Genomic DNA, 19,528 nt, shown 5'->3' with positions numbered 1-19,528 from the left:
CATTGGACATTATTCATTATGAAGAATTACGGACATGTTCCCTAAGATTGGCTTTGCTGGCATGGTCCTTTATGGCCAGGGCTGTGTGACTCAGATTGGAAAGTATGTCAAGGATGAGGGAATTTTTGTCACTTTGTGCGACATCTTTAATATCCAGAGTAGTCATTTTGACCCCTTCTATCAATATCACCTCCACTGAAAGTCAGTAATAACTGAATTACCCAGAACCTCTGGTTCTCAAGTCCTTGAGAGCTGGGGGTGGTGATGGGGTAGGGGATGGCACAAAAAATATTTCATTTCAATTGAACACTATGGCTAAGGGAGAAGAGTTTTGAAGAGATGTAAGAAAAGGAGAAAGCGGGCCTTTAACGCTTTACACAATAAATGAATATCTATGAAAAGGAGATTAATTTATCCAGATGACATGCAGATCAAATATCTAAACAATAAACTGAATATATTTCCCACAGATTTGGAATAACCAGATTTAGCAAATAAAGATCTAAGGTGCCCAGTTAAATTTATTTGAGATAAACAATGAATTGTTTCTAGTATAAGTATGCCCTGTGTGATACATAGGACATGCTTATACTAAAAATTATTTGTGGTTTATCTGAAATTCAAATTTAACCAGGTGTCTTGCATTTTACCTGATAATTCTATTTAGATTAAATATTCTGACCTTGTATAGACACAGTCTGAATTTTTTTAATCCCATAATCATTTTTTGAAGCTATTTGTCCACAGAAATGAAGCCCTTCCCATGGCTTATCTGCCTTTCCACCATCTTTGAAATGGAAATTCAGGCCGCTCTTCACAATTTCAAACTTTCTTCTAAATGGCCCACACCGTTAGCATGGAGCACTAAAACGTCACAGTTTTATCAGTAGATAAATTGAGTTAATGCTCTATTCTGTTAGTATGCACACTATTAATTGGATTCTTTTTTTTTTTTTTTTTTTTTTGCAGTTTTATACCTTTATTTGACCAGCAGCCATTAATTCTCATCCACATTAACCTTCTGTAGATTTTGGAAAGTGATGACAGGTAACCAATGTAGAGAGCTTGTTTGGTGACTTTTCACCCTCCTTAATTTTTTCTGGACAACAGCACATAAATATAGTATGGAATATTCCTTAATCATTTGGCCCAGACAGCTTTGTTGAGCCTGGTGTCCATGTGCGTATCTGGAGTTCCCATGTCCTTCATGCCAAATTTCTGGATCTCCTTGAAACCCACTCCAGGGATGTGCTTGTGAATGTCAATGGGTATTCTCTGGTCACTGCCTCATTGATAGAATGGCCCTTCTTCCCACTACCCTTCTTTGCGGGAGCCATTCTGCAAGGTCCTGGCTGGAAAAGCTCATTGTCTCTAATTTTGAATACACTGTAGTGCTTAGTCCGGCATCAGAACATGCGGTAAGAACTACATAGAGGTGAGGCAGTCTCTACTCAAGGACCGCTTGTCAAGTACCTATTTCCTATGTTGCAGTTTCCCAGGCTCTACAAAGTGCTCAAAGATATATGAAATTCATTCAACAACTCTTTATGCAGAGTCTACCATGGCAGCCCACTAGTCAAGGTGCTAGGAGTGCTACAGAGCTCCCACTCTCGAGGGATCCCGATCGATCGCTGAGGAAAAACACATCAGATACGGTGGTAAAAAGAACCAAGATACCCAGCCCGAAGGGATATGCTGTTGCCCTGACTACCAGGGTTTTGGTTTTGCTGAATGGCTTTCAAAGTTGGGTGGGAGAAAAGAAGAGAAAAGAAGCAACGAGTACAAGTGGGCTCTTTGGTGGGAGGGGGAAATGCGTCTGATGGGGTCATGGATGTAGTTTCTGCTTGGAGAGCTGCATGGGATGTGACCCCTCTCTCATAGTCTCCAAAGACTCTTCACTAGAACACCGGCTTTCTTACTGATGTGTTGTAGTATGAGATGTGTTTTAGGGGATACGACATAGTGGTGAGGAGGGCCTCAACATGAATGTGAAGTAAGAGCCAAGGCTCCCCATGGGAGGCCCACCCATCTGGGCTACACCCTGGGGATCTTCGTCCCACGTATTTGATAAAAGTTAAAGACCAGCTGCGTCTTGGGTTGTTGTTCCTAAGAAGACAACTCACCATCCGTGCCAAACACTTGGCTTTTTGTGTCACAGAGCGAAGATGCTTCTGGCCTGAGCTGCAGCCGTTCTTGGCATCAGTTAAGTTTCTTTTGTTTCAAGCGAATCAAGGCCAATTAGGCAAGAAAAAAAAGGAGGACATGAGGGAAGGGATTGGTGGCAGAATGTATTAGAGGCACGTGGGGAGCTGACAGCCAGGAAGAGCTGACCAGCTAGGCCTTGAGAAAGACGGGGGGCCAAGGGCCAGGGGCCTCCTGCAGGGATCTCAGGGGCCAGAGCTCATAGATATTTTGTGGCACTGCTGCTATCATGTGTTTTAGCCCTATTTACCTGTCATCTCTGTTCCTGTTTTCAAGTTCCTGTGAGAGAATCTAGTTAGTACAGATGGAGTCAAGAGCCTCCACTCTTTTTTTTTTTTTTTAAGATTTTATTTATGTATTTAACAGAGAGAGATCACAAGTAGGCAGAGAGAGGGAGAGAGGAGGAAGCAGGCTCCCTGCCGAGCAGAGAGCCCGATGCGGGACTCCATCCCAGGACCCATGAGATCATGACCTGAGCCGAAGGCAGTGGCTTAACCCACTGAGCCACCCAGGCACCCCAAGAGCCTCCACTCTTTGCGGCAGAATCATTTGAGTTGGCCAGTCTCCTCCTTTCATGTCTTTAACATATCTCAAAACTGATGGAAATGGGGTCATCTTGGATGCTTATACCATGTGTCCTTCTTCTGGTTTCACTGAGAGTCTTAAATTATCCCATCTCTCTGACACACACTAATTTGGAAATTATATGCTCTCTGCTTCTACTCTTTTGGTGGTTACCCCGGAAAAATCCCGACTTGTACCTGTAACCCACCAAAGTCTAAGTGGATCAGTATCTTTACTCTCCTCCCAGGTAATACAAAAATCTTAGAATGCTTAAACTACATTGTTCCTTACCTACTTATAAATTGATTTTTTTCATATATTTTAAGTCAACCTTTAAAACACAACCAAAAATTATGAATTATGACTTTATATTGTCAATGCTCATTTGCCTCTGCCATTTGCTGTGCTCTTTACTCTTTTTGTATCTCAAACATTCCATATAGGATCTTTCATTTATTTTTTATTTTTTGCTCTGCCTCAAGTACATCCTTTAGTATTTCCTTTAGGAGCTTTTGTTAGTGATGAACTAACCATGTTTAGTTCTCTGGAATATTTATTTTGTCCTTATTCTTAAAAGACTTCCCTCTCCCCCACCCCCCCCCCCCCCCTCCACCACCACTGGATAGACAAATTCTAGGTTGGCAAATTCTTTCTCTCCATGCACTGGAGCTCTCTCACTGTTCTTCTAGCTTCCATTGTTTGCTGTTGAAAATCTGCTGTCAGTAAACCTGCTGTTCCTTTAAAGGCAATCTTTTCTCTCTCTTTCTTTATTTTTCTGGCTGCTTTTAAAATTTTTCTCCTTATCTTTAGTTTTCTGCTACTTCACTATGATGTGCCTAAGTAGGTTTTACTTATCCTGCTTGGGATTTGGTGCGTTTCCCAAATGTCTGCAGAAGTATCTGGCAATTCTGAAAATGTTTAGTTATCGTGACTTTAAATATTGCCTAGCTTTTTTTCCCCCTCTCTCTCATTCTGGAATTCCTATTTAACATTCTCTTGCATGTTTCTCAACCCTTCCCTCCTGATTTTCATCTTCTGATTCTGTGTTGCTTTTAGAAAAAAATTATTTCACTCTTTCACTAATTGTTTCTCTAATTGTGTTTAATCGAGCCCCTTAGTTTTTAATTTTGATGAAAATTTAAAGTTAGTTATTTTTTAAGTCCACTGACACTTTTTGTAGTTAACCATTCCATGCAGATATTTCTTTTTTATTTTATTTTATTTGTTTATTTGAGAGAGAGAGAGAGCATGAGCAGGGGGAGGAGCAGAGGGAGAGGGAGAAGCAGGCTCCCCAGTGAGCAGGGAGCCCGATGCAGGGCTCGATCCCAGGACCCTGAGATCATGACCTGAGCCGAAGGCAGATGCTTAACAGACTGAGCCACCCAGGCACCCCACCATGCAGATATTTCTAAATTCTATTTTAAGCACTAAGCATGGATGCTTTGTAATTTATAACTGCTAATTCAATAATCTAACACCCACATGGGTCTTTCTGTGGCTCTTTGTTACTTCCATTGGTTTCCTTGTGTGCTTGAATATTTTTAATTATATGCTGCTCATTGACTTAGGAAATTATCTGTGGAGGTGTTCTATGATCTAAAATGAAGGTGCCTTTCTTCAAGGAGAATTTGAATTTGCTTCTTTTACACAGTTGGGTACCCTTCGGTCTGCTACCACCTTAAACTTCATTCAGGATTTAAGATTTCTTAGACCACTCAAGTCTTCTGAATCCACAGGAGTAAGTACCTATAGTTACAACTTCTTGTCACTTTCGGTTTTCTCCTTTGCTCCTTCTGGTCCAGTTAAATCTCCTCACACTCCCTGGGGGTGAAAGCAGGAAGGTGGCTTCACTGTGGAGACTCCCACGTCATGAGAAGGCTTCCATTAAATCTTGATCTTTAGAGGACCGTGGACCTAGTGTTTGTTCCTCTCACAGTGAAAACCACTGCTCAGGGGTCAGACCAGCTTGGCAGATACCATCAGGACAAAAGTTGTCCCAAGTGCTCTGCTTCCCTCTGAATTTTTGCTTTCTCTTACCTTTTGGCCTGATATTTCTTTTGTAGCTCATCAGTAGTGTGATGCTTTTATGAAGATCTTAACACTTTTTTACTCATTATTTTTAGAAGCTCTTCACCAAAGGCTATCTCCTAATAACCCAGCTTAACGTAAAGGACTCCTCAGGCCTTCAGTCAATTAAGCTCCTCTCTGGGAGGTTAACACCACAGCCTCTAGAGTGAGGCAAGGGCATCTACTCTGTGCCAAACATTTAAAGATCCTTGAAGAACTCATTTTAGGACTGTCTTGAGGCAAATCATTTTTAAAAGGCTTGGAGATAGTCAGAATTTCTGCTTTGGAGTCTCTTAAATACTTCTTCTATCGTGTACTTAAAGGGTTCGCCCCACATCTAAACCACACTCTCAGGAAGAGAAAACACCCAATGGGTGGCCAGCCTGCTGTAGCGCCTCTCCGTGGTCTCTGGCTCTCAGCCTGGTGAATCTGCCGAGTGCTCACCACACTTTCTTTCTCCTGGTGGAGTCTGCCTGAAGAAAGATGGGTGTGTGCGCCTACAAAGTCAAGTTCTGTCCTTGCTTATTTCAGAACCCATGCTATCCATATAGAGCCTGTGTGGAAAAGAGAAGGCAGAGAAGCGAGGTAGATGGGATGGAAAAAGATCTCCTGAGGGAAATGGAGAATGTCGTTGTTTCTGCTCTTAGTATTCAAATGGCTCATTCCTGTCTCTCCAAAACATTTTTTTTTAAGATTTTTTTTTTTTTTTGAAGATCTTATTTATTTATTTGACAGAGAGAGCGAGAGACACAAGCAGGAAGAGCAGCAAAGGGAGAGGGAGAAGCAGGCTCCCCAGTGAGCAGGGAGCCTGATGCAGAGCTCGATCCCAGGACCTGGGATCATGACCTGAGCCGAAGGCAGTTGCTTAACTAACTGAGCCACCCAGGCACCCCCTTTTTAAAGATTTTATTTATTTATTTGGCAGAGAGAGATCACAAGTAGGCAGAGAGGCAGGCAGAGAGAGAGGGGGAAGCAGGCTCTCAGAGAGCCCAATGTGGGACTCGACCCCAGGACCCTGGGATCATGACCTGAGGCGAAGGTGCAGGCTTAACCCACTGAGCCACCCAGGTGCCCCAACATTTTCAATAGATTAATATTTCTCATTATTGTGTTGAATTGTCTCTGTTTGGGGGGAGCTGCTAAAAAATTGATGAATAGTGTCAAGGTTGTTATTAGACAACCCATGGAAAACTGACAACAACTGCCTTACTGCTTGGGTTCCCTGCTTGTTCCCTGTTGCTATTTGAATTTGCAACCCTTGATGAGGACATTAATATTAGGTGCCCAAGAGAAGGAGCGCAGCGAAGAGATGAGTAATTCCCATTTAAATAACACAAGGGATCCTTTAGCTAGGGAGACCTTGAAATCAGACCTTGAAAAAGGTGGTGCTTTAAGAAGAGACAGAGATGATCATTGTTTACAGCTATAGACCCATTTATGGAGGACCTATTGTGCCCTAGGCACGAGCTAGATATTTTTAAAACCACAATCCATTAAATTCAGAACAAAATAATTATGGCCCTTCTTTGGTGTTGAGCAGAGTTGTGAAAAAAGTAAACTATTTTAGGACTAAGGAAGGAAGAAAAGTTCTCAATAGACATTATCCCATGTAGGGAAAAATATTTCAGGAATATTTCCTGGAGGCTCAAGGGCACATTTTAAAACTTAACTTTGAATAATACACTACTCGGTTAAGCCTTTGGATTTTCTAAAGAATGTGGTAAGAGTCCTGGATGTAAGAGATTCACATTTTCTCCATATTAGTCCATCGCACGTGTTAACTTTAAGGAAAGATTGTGCAATGTGCTGTTTCTGTGGAACCCACTGTCCATGGTTAAGGGTCCTCAGCACACAGAGCAAAAAGTGGTATGCAACCCCGCTAAGGAAGGTGGCACCACGTGTCTACAGGGGATATTTTTCAACCAGCAACAGGGCCCTCCTTACTTCCCTGTGATGGCATATATTACCTACTGTGTTCCACTATAGCTATTTTTCCATGCCTTCTGCCTTGTGCTAAATCTCTGGTTTCTTCTGGGCTGTTACTTCCTCCCTAGCTCATTGAGTTGCCCATTATCAGCAGTAAATAGGAAGAAGCAGGATGGAATGTAAAGATGTAAGTACTAGACCTGGTCTGCCACTCAAGACAGGATAAACTCAAGTGGAGCACATGCTTGTTCTTTTTCTCTACTAGTTTTTGTTCACTCTTCCTTTTAATCAAGAATCCCAGTTCTCAGGCGCCTGGGTTAAATGTCTGACTTGGGCTCAGGTCATAATCTCAGGGTCCTGGGATCGAGCCCCGTGCCAGGCTCCCCACTCAGCAGGGAATCTGCTTCTCCCTCTGCCACTTCCCTCTTTGTGTTCTCGCTCTCTCTCTCAAATAAATAAATGAAATCTTTAAGGAAAAAAAAAAAAAGGAATTCCAGTTCTCTGGGCACCTGGGTGGCTCAATCAGTTGAGCACCTGACTCTTGGTTTTGGCTCAGGTCATTGTCTCAGGGTATTAAGATCAAGCCCCCTGTAGGGCTCTGTGCTCAAGGTAGAGACTGCTTAAGATTCTATATCTCTCTTCTCCCTTTCCCCTGCCCCCCTCCTGCTCCCTCTCCCTCTCTCTCTCATTCTGTAAAATAAATAAATAAATCTTTATTTAAAAAATGAATCCCAGTTTTCATCAGGGATCCATTCCTTGCTCAAGTGGTCAATGCCCTTTGGGAAAATCTGACCATACTTTGGCTCCAGGAGTGTATTAGTCAAGGTTCTCCAGAGAAACAAAACTGACAGACAGAGAGATTAATAAAGGAGTAGCTCATGTGATTATGGAGCCTGAGAAATCCCACAGTCTGCCGTCTGCAAGCTGGGGAACTAGGGGAGCTGATGGTGTAAGTTCCATTCTGTGTGAAGGAAGAAACCAATGTTCCAGCTTGAAATCAGGTAGAGAGAAGTTCTTCCTTACCCTATCTTTTACTCTAGTCAAGCCTCCAACAGATTGGATGAGACCCACCCACACTGGGGAGGGCAATCTGCTTTTGTCAGCCTACTGATTCGTGCGTCAATCTCACCCAGAAACACCCTCACAGATACACTCAGAATGATGTTTAACCAAATGTCTGGAAGCCCCCTGACCCAGTCAAGTTTTAACCATCACAAGGGACAAATCCAGTTTGGTTTAAACCCATTACCACTGTTGGCCACAGTGATTGGTCAGAGCTGGGCAAGTACCCCACTCTAGGCCAGCGAAATGCGAGATGAGGGGACACTTGCTAGAGATTGTGAGGAGAGAAATTTTTTCACCTTCTATGACAGTGATATACAGAGATGCTCTTTTGTACCTGGCCATGAATGACCAAGTCCATGAGAGCTGCTGGTAATCCTCTTATGATGATAGAGAAGCTGGCCTTGAGATACCACGGCTGTGCGGAAGGCACAGAAAGATGTGAAAATAATCTGCACCATTCTTGAGATTCCTGAGCCCGGGATCCAGGTTTGCCTGAAAACACCAAATCTCTGGACTTTTTAAGTTACATGAGCCAGTAAATTCCTCCATTGGGTCAACCAGCTGGGTTGGACTTTCTGTCACCTGCAACCAAAAGATTCCTAACTAATACAGTTGGGGTTTAGATGTTAGGATCTCTGAGGACCCCTTTCAGCTTTTAACCTTCAGTGAGTCTCTTGAAACTCTACCAGAAAAGTCAACCATTTATATTATGAAAAGTGAGCAGTCAGTATTAACCAAGTTGGAGCCCCAACATCAAGAGGGCACGTCCACGGGGCAGCACAGACCCCTCAGTGGATGGGGCGAGGCAGAGCTGAGGAGGACCCATGGGGTCCTACAGCTGTAGTGGGGGGCACTGACTCTAGGTGCTAAGAATACATGAAGACTATGCACGAAACTCGCCATCTTCACAGGGCTTACATTCTAGCTGAGATAGACCATAAACAAACACGTGAGCAGATAAGGAAAGAACTAAACATACAGTGTGCTGGACAATCACAAGGACTCTGGAGAAAAGGGTACGGGGAGTGCAATTTTAAACAGTGTGGGTGAGGGAAGGTGCGGTAGCTCTCTGGGCCGTCTGAAATAAGTTACCACAAACCGAGTGGCTTAAATCACAGAAATTAACTTTCTCACAGAAATGTGAAATCACAGTGTCAGCTGAGTGTGTTCCTTCCGACGGTGGCGAGGGAGGCCTGATTCCATGTCTGTCTCCAGGCTTCTGGTAACTTCTGGCTGTCTTCTCCCTGGGTCTTCACAGCATCTTCCCTTTGTGTGTGTTTGTCTCTGTGTCTAAATTTCCCCTTTCTATTAGAACACCAGCCATGGGGCGCCTGGGTGGCTCAGTGGGTTGAGGCCTCTGCCTTCGGCTCAGGTCATGGTCACAGTGTGCTGGGATCAAGCCCCGCATCAGGTTCTCTGCTCAACAAGGAGCCTGCTTCCTCCTCTCTCTGCCTGCCTCTCTGCTTACTTGTGATCTCTGTCAAATAAATAAATAAAATCTTAAAAAAAAAAAAAAAGTATTTAGAAAGGTGCCCGTAGAATTTTGTCATCACCTCTTGCTACACTCCGTCCATAATTAGCTTCAGTATAGGACGGTCATTGGTAATTTTAATTGATTTTCTTAGCTTTTAAAATGCTCTCCTACCAGTGAAAATTAGAGAAGTCATAAAAAAAATGGGCATGTTTTCTGTTAGAGCAAGGGGACCTGTCTTTAATGGAAATCTGGGAGCAACTGATGGATTCCCACATGAGGAAAGTACTCACCGCAGCCTCAAAGTTCTGTCTGATTTATGTCCTGTCAACTCACATCAGCAGTGAAACAAGTAGTTCCTGAGACTTCCATGGACTCATCATCCCTGACCTCTCGCCTTCATCTTATCTCCAGGCTGGAATGGTCTCTTGAACCATCAGCCATCACCCAGACCTGGAGGGTCCCCCCTGCTTCCATCCTGCGGTGGCCTCAGATAACGATCCTTTCCAGACAGGCCTGGTTCCCACCGTGTTTGGAATGCTTCCGAGCAAAACCGAGTGTGAATAAGGACCAAGTCCCTTCCTTCCCTTCAGTTCCTTCCTTTCTCGGGTCACACCTCACTCTTAGCTGGAGAGCACTGGAAGTTTCCTGCTCAGGACGCCCCTGATGCCACCTAATTCGGTCCAGGCTTGTCAGGAGACTAAGTTCTTTGTTCCCGTCCTCCTTGTGGCTCTGGGCACCCTTCCTGGCTGCCCCATGCCTGCAACAGTCTCCTCCTTGTCTGTCAAAAGCTTTTCCGGATCCAAATCCTCATGTAAGACTCTGGCCCTGTAGCTATTTGGGGTGCCGCATACCCTTGGCCTTTCCCTCTGGCCGGGAGGGGAAAACAGAACATGCGCGAAGGATAGCAAGAGGGAGAGAAGGAACAAGTATCAGCTAGTTCCAGAGCCTTGCACTTTGTGGGGTTTTCAAGATAGTCATGTTTATACGGCTTCCTTTCTAGGGCTCCCTCTGCTCCTCCGACATGGAGGGGGCTTGGTGCATGTGGGGGTGGGCTGCCCTAGGCCTCTTTGTTTGTTTCGGCAGGAATGTCTGGATGCGAAAGGGCGCAAAATGAACAAAAGGCCTTGTGTGTGCCCAACAGAATCTCCTTGGAACCCATAAATCCCCAAATATCCTTAAAGGGCTCAGAAATTAATCCATATCGAACATCCTCGAGGCGCCTGGTGCATTCCTACTCCTTGCATAGTTTCGTCCTCACACAAACCCCACTGTGGGGTTGTTTTTATCAGCCTCATTTCGACACCCAGAAACGGAAGTTTGCAATGCTAAGTGCCTTGCCAGGTGCAGAGCTGGTAAGGGGTGGGGCCTAGACCGAATTTAGTTCTGAGTCCAAAGTCTGCGAGCTTTCGTTTTTTTCTTATTTAAAAATAAATGTGGGGGTGCCTGGGTTGCTCAGTGGGTTAAAGCCTCTGCTTTTGGCTTAGGTCATCATCCCAGGGTCTTGGGATCGAGCCCCACATCGGGCTCTCTGCTCAGCAGGGAGCCTGCTTCCCCCTCTCTCTCTGCCTGCCTCTCTGCCTACTTGTGATCTCTGTCTGTCAAATAAATAAATGATATATTTTTTTTAAATGTGGTTATTTTTTTCAGATTATCTAGGTAATGACACTCTTTTCTTAAATTTTTCTATCTGAGTGTATTTGATAGGCAGTGCCACATTCGTTTCACGTGTGTACAACATAGTGATTCTGCTTCTCTGTGGGTTCTGCTGTGCTCCCAAGTGTAGCTGCTGTCACCATGCAGTCCTGCTGCAATACCATTCACCATGTTCCCCATGCTGTGATTTTATTCCCGTGACTTATTCATTCTGTCACTGGAAGCCCCTATCTCCTACTCCGCTTCTCCCATTTTGCCCATCTCCCACCCCCTTCCCTCTGACAACCGTCAGTTTGTTCTAAGTAATACATAATCTTTATAGAAAATGTGGAAGGACAAGATAAACTATAAAACAAAAGTAAGCAATAATGGCACCATCCAGTGAGAGTCACTGTTAACATTTCAGGGTCCTTCCCTCCAGCCGAAGTTTATGCAATGCTATGCTATTTTACGTCCTGTTTCTTTTAGTGTTTGGGTTTTTGTTTGTGTGTTTGTTTTTGAATAGGTTTTATTTTTTAGAGAGGTTTTTTAAAAATTTTTTTAAAGATTTTATTTATTTATTTGACAGACAGAGGTCACAAGTAGGCAGAGAGGCAGGGAGAGAGAGAGGGGGAAGCAGGCTCCCTGCTGAGCAGAGAGCCCGATGCGGGGCTCAATCCCAGAACCCTGAGATCATGACCTGAGCCGAAGGCAGAGGCTCTAATCCACTGAGCCAGCCGGGTGCCCCTAGAGAAGTTTTCGGTTCACAACAAAATTGAAACAGAGGTACAAAGGGTTCCCCTATTTCCCCTACCTCCATTTTCGCACAGCCTGCCCCACTACTGAGATACTGGGACGATAATGGTGTATTTGATGCCATCAATGAACCAATTTCGATGTGTCATTATCACCTGAAGTCTACAGTTTATTTTCGGGGTCACTCTTGTGAATGAGTTGTACATTCTATGGGTTTTGACAAATGTATAACGACACATATCCATTATTATAGTAACATACAGTGTAGTTCCACCGCCCTAAAATTCCTGTGTCCCACCTGTTCACCCCTCCCTCCCCCAATCTCTGAACTTCTTACCGTCTCCATAGTTTCTCCTTTTTCAGAATGTCATAGAGTTGGAGTCATATAGTGTGTAGCCTTTTCAGATTGGCTTCTTTCACACAGGAATATGCATGTAAGTTTCCTCCATGTCTTTTCATGGCATAGTAGCTCACTTCTTTTTAGCCCTGAATAGTATTCCATTGTCTGGATATACCACAGTTTAACTATCGATTCACCCACTGAAGGACATCTTGGTTGCTTCTAGTCTTGGCAGTTATGAACAAAGCTGCTATAAACATCAGTGTACTGGTTTTTGCATGGAATTAAGTTTTCAACTCATCTGAGTAAACACCAAGAAGCACAATTCCTGGACCATATGGTAAGAGCGTATTTTGTTTTGTGAGAAACTGCCAAACTGTCTTTCACAGTGGCTCTACCATTTTGCACTCCCACTAACAATGAGTGAGAGCTCCTGTTGCTTCCACATCCTCACCAACATTTGGTGTTGTGAGAGTTTGGGATTTTTGCCATTCTAATAGATACGTAGTCATATCTCACTGTTGTTTTAATTTGCAATTCCCTAATGACATATCATGGAGCATCTTTTCATATGCCCATTTTCCATTTGTATATCTTCTTTGGTGAGGTGTCTGTTCAGATATTTTGTCCATTTTATTTATTTTTTATTTTTTAAAAAGATTTCATTTATTTATTTGACACGGAGAGAGAGAGAAAGAAAGAGAGAGAGTGCACATAAGCAGGGGGAGTAATGGAGGGAGAGGGAGAAACAGGTTCTCCACTGTGCAGGGAGCTTGATGTGGGGTTTGATCCCAGGACCCTGGGATCATGACCTGAGGTGAAGGCAGATGGTTAACCCACTGAGCCACGCAGGCACCCTCTTTTGTCCATTCTTAAAAGGGTAGTTCATCTTCTTATTGTTGAGTTTTTAGAGTTCTTTCCATATTCTGGATAACAGTTATTTTATCAGATGCCTTTCATAAATACTTTATACCATTCTGTGGCTTGTTTTCTCATTCTCTTGACAGTCTTTTGCAGAGCAGAAGTTTTTAGTTTCAACAAAGTCCAGATTTTTAATTATTTCTTTCATCAGTCATGGCTTTGGTGTTGTATTTCAAAAGTCATTGCCATAGCCAGCATCACCTAGATTCTCTCCTGTTATCCTCTAGGAATTTTATAGTTTTGCCTTTACATTTAGGTATGTTCCATTTTGAGTTTTTTTTGTGAAGGGTATAAGTGCTGTGTCTAGACTTTTTTTTTCTTGTGGATTCTAGTTTTTGCAGCACCATTTGTTGAAAAAACTATATTCTCCATTATATTGCTTTTGCTCCTTTGTCAAAGATCATTTGACAATATTTATATGGACCTATTTCTGGGTTCTCTTTTCTGTTCTGTTGATCTGTTTATCTATTCTTCATCAATACCACACTGTCTTGAGGTCAGGTAGTGTCAGTCCTCCAACTTTGTTCTCCTCCTTCAATATTGTATTGCCTATTCTGGGTCTTTCGCCTCTCCATATAAACTTTAGAATTGGTTTATTGAATCCACAAAATAACTTGCTGGGATTTTGATTGGGATTTTATTGAATCTATAGATCAATTTCAGAGAGCTGACATCTTGAATATATCAAGTCTTCCTATCCATGAACATGGAATATCTCTCCATTTATTCAGTTCTTTGATTTCTTTCACCGGAGTTTTATAGTTTTCCTCACATAGATCTTGTTCATATTTTGTTAGACTTATACCTAAGGATTTTATTATTGGGGGGTGCTAATTTAAATAGTTGTGTTTTTAATTTCAAATTCCATTTATTCATTACTAATATATAGGGAAGTAATTGACTTTTATATACAGCAGTTCCCCCTTATCCATGGGGGATATTTTCCAAGACCCTGCTTGCCTGCAACCACAGATAGTATAGAACTCTGTATGTACTATGTTTTTTCTTAAACATACATAACTGTGATAAAATTTAATTTATAAATTAGGTACAGTAAGAGATTAGCAACAATAATAATTTTAAAAAATAATTATACCAATATACTGTAATAAAAGTTATGTGATTATGGTCTCTCCCTCTCTCAAAATATCTTATTTTACTGTATTTACTGTTCTTATGAGGACATGAGAGGATAAAATGCCTACTGAGAAAGTAAGGTGAATGACATAGGACATTGTGATATAGTGTTAGGCTACTATGGTTAGACCTTCTGACCATACATAAGAAGGAGAATTATCTGCTTTCAGACTGTGGTTTACCACAGAAAGTGGAATTGCAGATAAGGTGGGAATTATTATATTAACCTTGTATCTTGCAAACTTGCTATAATCATCTGCTAGTTCCAGGAGGTTTTTCTGTTTCTTCTTTAGGAGTTTCTACACAATCATGTCTTCTGCAAACAAAGACAGTTGTATTTATTTCTTCCCAATCTGTATATCTTTTATATCCCTTTCTTGTCTTATTAGATTGGCTAGGAACTGTAATACAGTGTTGAAAAGGACCGGTGAGAGCAAATATCCTTGCTTGGCTTCTGATCTTAGTAAAAAGCATGTAGTTTCTCACAATTAATTACAATATTAGCCATAGGTTTTGTGTAGATGATCTTTATCAAGTTGAGAATGTTCCCCCACTATTCTTAGTTTGCTGAAAGTTTTTTCTATGAATAGGTGTTGGATTTCGTCAAATGTCTTATCTGCATCTATTGATAACATTGTGTGATTTTTCTTCTATAGCCTATTGATGTGATAGATTACATTAATTGAATGAGGCTTCTGTTACCCGAGATAAATTCCCCTTGGTTGTGGTATTTAATTCTCTTTATACATTGTTGATTTTATTTGCTAACTTTGTGTTGAGGATTTTTGCATCTATGTTCGTGAGAGATATTGGTCTATAGTTTTCTTATAATGTCTTCGGTTTTGGTATTAGAATAATGCTGGCCTCGTAGAATGAGTTAAGAAGTATTCCCTCTCTTTCTAGCTTCTGGAAGAGATTGTAGAGAATTGCTATTTTTTTCTTAAATGTTGGTAGAATTCCTTAGTGAATCTATATTGGCCTAGTGCTTTCTGTTTTGGAAAGTTATTAATTGTTGGTTCAGGTTTATTATTGTCTATTTCTTCCTGTGAGTTTTGGCAGATATTACCTTTCAAGAAATTTGCCCATTTCATACAGGTTATCAAGTTTATGAGCATAGAGTTGTTCATAGTGTTCCTTTATTATTCTTATTAAGTCCATGATATCTGTAAGGATGTCCCTTCTTCCAATTCTAATTTAGTCATTTGTGTTTTCTCTTCTTTTCTTATAGCCTGGTCAGAGATTTATTTATTTTATTGATCTTCTTAAAGAACAAGCCTTTGATTTTATTGATTTCTTGTTTTCAATATTGGTTTCTACTATATGTTTTTCTTTTCATCTGCTAACTCTGGATTTAATTTGTTCTTCTTTGTCTACTCTCCTAAGGTAGAAGCTTAGGTTGTTGATTTTAGATCTTGTTTTGTTTTTTCTAATATATGCATTCACTGCTATAAATTTCCCTCTAAGGACTACTCAACACTGCTTCCCACATATTTTGATAAGTTGCATTTTTATTTTCATTCAGTTCAAAATATTTGAAAAGTTCTCTTGAGATTTTTTTTTATTTAGATATGTACTGCTTAACATTAAGTATTCCGGGATTTTTTTAGTTACCTTTCTGTTCCTAACTTCTAAGTGAACTCCATTACAGTCTGAGCAGTCGTTGAATGATTTCTATTCTTTGACATTTGTTAAGATGTGTTTTATGTGATCTATCTTGGTAGACATTCCACGTGAGCTTAAGAAGAATGTGTATTCCACTGTTGTTGGATGAAGTAATCTATAGATGTCAGTTATATCCGGTTGATCGATGGTGTTGTTGAGTTCAACTGTATTCTTCCTGATATTCTACATGCTGGGTCTATTTCAACAGAAGGGTGTTGAAGTCTCCAACTAGAACAGTGAATTCATCTTCTTGTAGTTTTATCAGGTTTGCTTCATTATTTTGATGCTGTGTTGTTAGGCCGATACACATTAAGGATTGCTATTTCTTCTAAGTAACTTCTTAAGTCTAAGTTTATACTACGTTGTATGATTTTATGCCCTCCTTTTCTTCCTCACTAAAAACAAGATGTCTTTCCTAAGCAAAGCTCTTTGATTCCATAAGTCTAATTTTTTAAATGAACTTGATTCAGACCAATTTGTGATGACTCATGGTATCACTGCAGCACAATTCCATTTGAGTGGTTAGAGGAGTAATGGGAAAGGGTACAGGACATCAGATAGAGAACAGGCTGAGAGAGAGCCCTTGACAGACATCAGCAAGAGAAATGGCAAAAGAACAAGTACAAGTTCAGTTCTTGGGTGAGAGAGCAGGTCAGCACCAGCATAGATGGGGTCAACCATGCTCCTTCTGTCCTAACACCTGGCCACTAATACAGAGTGAAGATCAGGAATCCAAGGTGAAAGGAAGTTTGAGTGTTTCTTGAGAGAGAAGCCGAGGACATATGCAAAGGGCAGGCCAAGTTCAGAGTCCCTCGAACTGGAAACCAGGGTCAACGCCAGTCATGCAGGCTGAGTGTCCAGCAGGCCTGCTAGATGGCATCTCCAGTCTGAAACTCAGGGAAATTTCTCATCTGTCACCTTAGACCCCCTGCCACCTGGGCAGCTGAACCAATTTGAAAGTGAACTGTGATAAATGTTTGACTCTTTAGTAACTGTCTTTGGGAATTGCTTAGTTACTGCCCCATTTAGTTGGCCTGGGTGTAGGCCAAGCATTTCCTTGTCTTCTGGAACTGCATGTCTATTCTCGGAATGGAAAAGGGGGTGAGCGGGAGGGCTCTTCAGGCAGCCCTGGGCCTTGTTAAAACAGGAGGTTGAGTGAGGGGCGGAGCTAGTGGCAATGCCCTATTGCTCCAAGATCAGCTGGGTTTCAGGCTGTTCAGTTCTGAGGCCTCTAAGGTCTGTTCACAGCATAGTTATGCCTTGGCTTCTGGACTTCTAGGCTCTGTACATGACAGGGTCTCTGAGCAAGCTCTCAGTGCCAGCCATCTCACTTAGCTATGAAGATAAGACTGGCCTTATCTTGCTCTCTGAGAGGGACTTTGGCATCCTCTGTGAACTAAAATTTCTCCTGAGCCATCTTTTGTTTTTGTCAGAATACACCTGCTGCTTTTCCAGAACAGAATAATAGAGAATGCTCTATAATTGGCAAGAGGGTCCTCCAGTAAGCATTGCCTGGGAGCAAGGAGAGATAGTGTGGTAGAATTCAGAAGAGGACTCTCTCAGAATGAGCACTTAAAGCCTCAAAGTCATTTGTTTGTTTGCTTGTTTTAAGATTTTATTTATTTATTTGAGAGAGAACACAAGCAGCAGGGAGGAGGGGGAATGGGTAATAGACTCCCTGTTAAGGAGGGAGCCTGATATAGGGCTCGATCCCAGGACCCCAAGATCATGATCAAAGCCAAAGGTAGACACTCAACCGACTGAGTCCCTCACCCCCACCAGGTGCCCCGGAAGCCTTGAAGTTTAAATCAATGTATGACTAACACAGTGGAAAGACCAGTAAGAGCAGAGCAGGAGAAAAAAAAAGTACAGGGATATGGTCAGGATGCAGAGTCAGACACTCCTTGGTTACTTCTTGCTTTGTGATGGTCCAGCTTTGTGCTCTTTACTTACCCTGAGATTCGTTTTCCCGACATGGCCTCGCAGAGAAAGCTCACCTATTTGGCAACTTTTATTGAGCATCTACTAAGTATGGGGAGCCCCTCCCTGTAAATCCGTCATCTTGCATCCCAGATGCTTAGCTCAATGTCTGGCACATTTTAAGCATTTTAGGTTTTTATTTTCACTCACTCAGTTAATGTACAATGTTATATATATATTTTTAAAGATTTTATTTATTTATCTGTCAGACAGAGATCACAAGTAGGCAGAGAGGCAGGCAGAGAGAGAGAGGAGGAAGCAGGCTCCCCTCAGAGCAGAGAGCCCGACGTGGGGCTCAATCCCAGGACCCTGGGATCATGACCCGAGCCGAAAGCAGAGGCTTTAACCCACTGAGCCACCCAGGCACCCCTGTACAGTGTTATATTAGCTTCAGTGTACAAGATAGTGACTCACCGGTTCCTTAGGACACCTGGGGCTCCTCACAAGTGCACGCCTTCATCCCCATCACCTGTTTCACCCATCCCCCACCCAGCGTCCCTCTGGTAGCCATCAATTTGTCTCTGTAGTGAAGAGTCTGTTTCTTGGCTTGTCTCTCACTCTTTCTCTTCTCTCTCTCTTTCTCTCTCTCTCTCTCTTTTTTTTTTAAGATTTTATTTATTTAGAGAGTCAGGGGAGGAGCAGAGGGAGAGAGGATCTCAAGCAGACTCCACACTGAGGGCAGAGCCAAACACAGGGCTTGATCTCATGACCTTGAGATCCTGACCTGAGCCAAAATCAAGATTTAACCAACTGAGCCACCCAGGCACCCCCCCTCTCTCTTATTTTTCCCCTTTGCCTGTTTTGTTTCTTAAATTCCACATATGACTGAAAATATATGGTATTTGTCTTTTTCTGGCTGACTTATTTTGCTCAACATTATGCTCTCTTGTTCCATCCATGTCATTACCAATGGCAAGATTTCATCCCTTTTTATGGCTGAATAATATTCATATATATATGTGTGTGTGTGTGTGTGTGTGTGTGTGTGTGTATAAAATGCACGCCACCTTTTCTTTATCCATTTGCCAATCAGTGGACACCTGGGCTGCTTCCATATCTTGGCTATTGTCAATAATATGGGGATGTATGTATATAATATAAACATGGGGATGTATGTATCCCTTTGAATTAGTGTTCCTGTATTCTTTTTTTTTTTTTAAGGTTTTATTTATTTATTTGACAGAGTGAGAGAGTACAAGCAGGAGGGTCAGCAGGGAGAGGGAGAAGCAGACTCCTGCTGAGGAGAGAGCCTGACATGGGCCTCAATCCCTGGCCCTTTGATCATGACCTGAGCCAAAGGCAGATGCTTGACCAACTGAGCACCCCTAGTGTTCTTGTATTCTTTGGGTAAATAACTAGTAGTGTGATGGCTGGATCATAGCGTAATTCTATTTTAAACTTTTTGAGGAAACTCAAAAGAAGAACAAAAAAAGAAAAACATACTGTTTTTCATGGTGGCTGTAGTAGTTTGCATTCCTACCAACATGCCTGAGTGTTCTTTTTTCTCCACATCCTTGCTAACACCTGTTGTTTCTTGTGTTTTTGATATTAGCCATTCTGACTGGTGTGAGCAGATGTCTCATTGTGGTTTTGATTTCCACCTTCCTGATGATGAGTGATGTTGAGCTTATTTCATGTGTCTTTTGGCCACCTGGATGTCTTCTTTGAAGAAATGGTTGTTCATGTGTTCTGCCCATTCTTTTTTTTTTTTTTTTAAGATTTTATTTATTTGTCAGAGAGAGAGAGAGCATGAGAGTAAGCACAGGCAGACAGAGTGGCAGGCAGAGACAGAGAAAGAAGCA

The 19,528-nt window shown here is 42.1% G+C and overlaps 1 pseudogene; it reads right to left on the bottom strand.

The window, feature by feature from the left end:
- Positions 1-997: 997 nt before the first annotated feature.
- On the bottom strand, positions 998-1,337 carry LOC116874958 (annotated as a pseudogene).
- Between the last annotated feature and the right edge of the window lie 18,191 nt (positions 1,338-19,528).

Source organism: Lontra canadensis, unplaced genomic scaffold (assembly GCF_010015895.1).
Source record: "Lontra canadensis isolate GAN:19392208 unplaced genomic scaffold, GSC_riverotter_1.0 scaffold39, whole genome shotgun sequence".
NCBI lineage: Eukaryota > Metazoa > Chordata > Mammalia > Carnivora > Mustelidae > Lontra > Lontra canadensis.
Note: the sequence above shows the minus strand (reverse complement) of the source record. Positions and strands in the feature narration are given on the sequence as shown.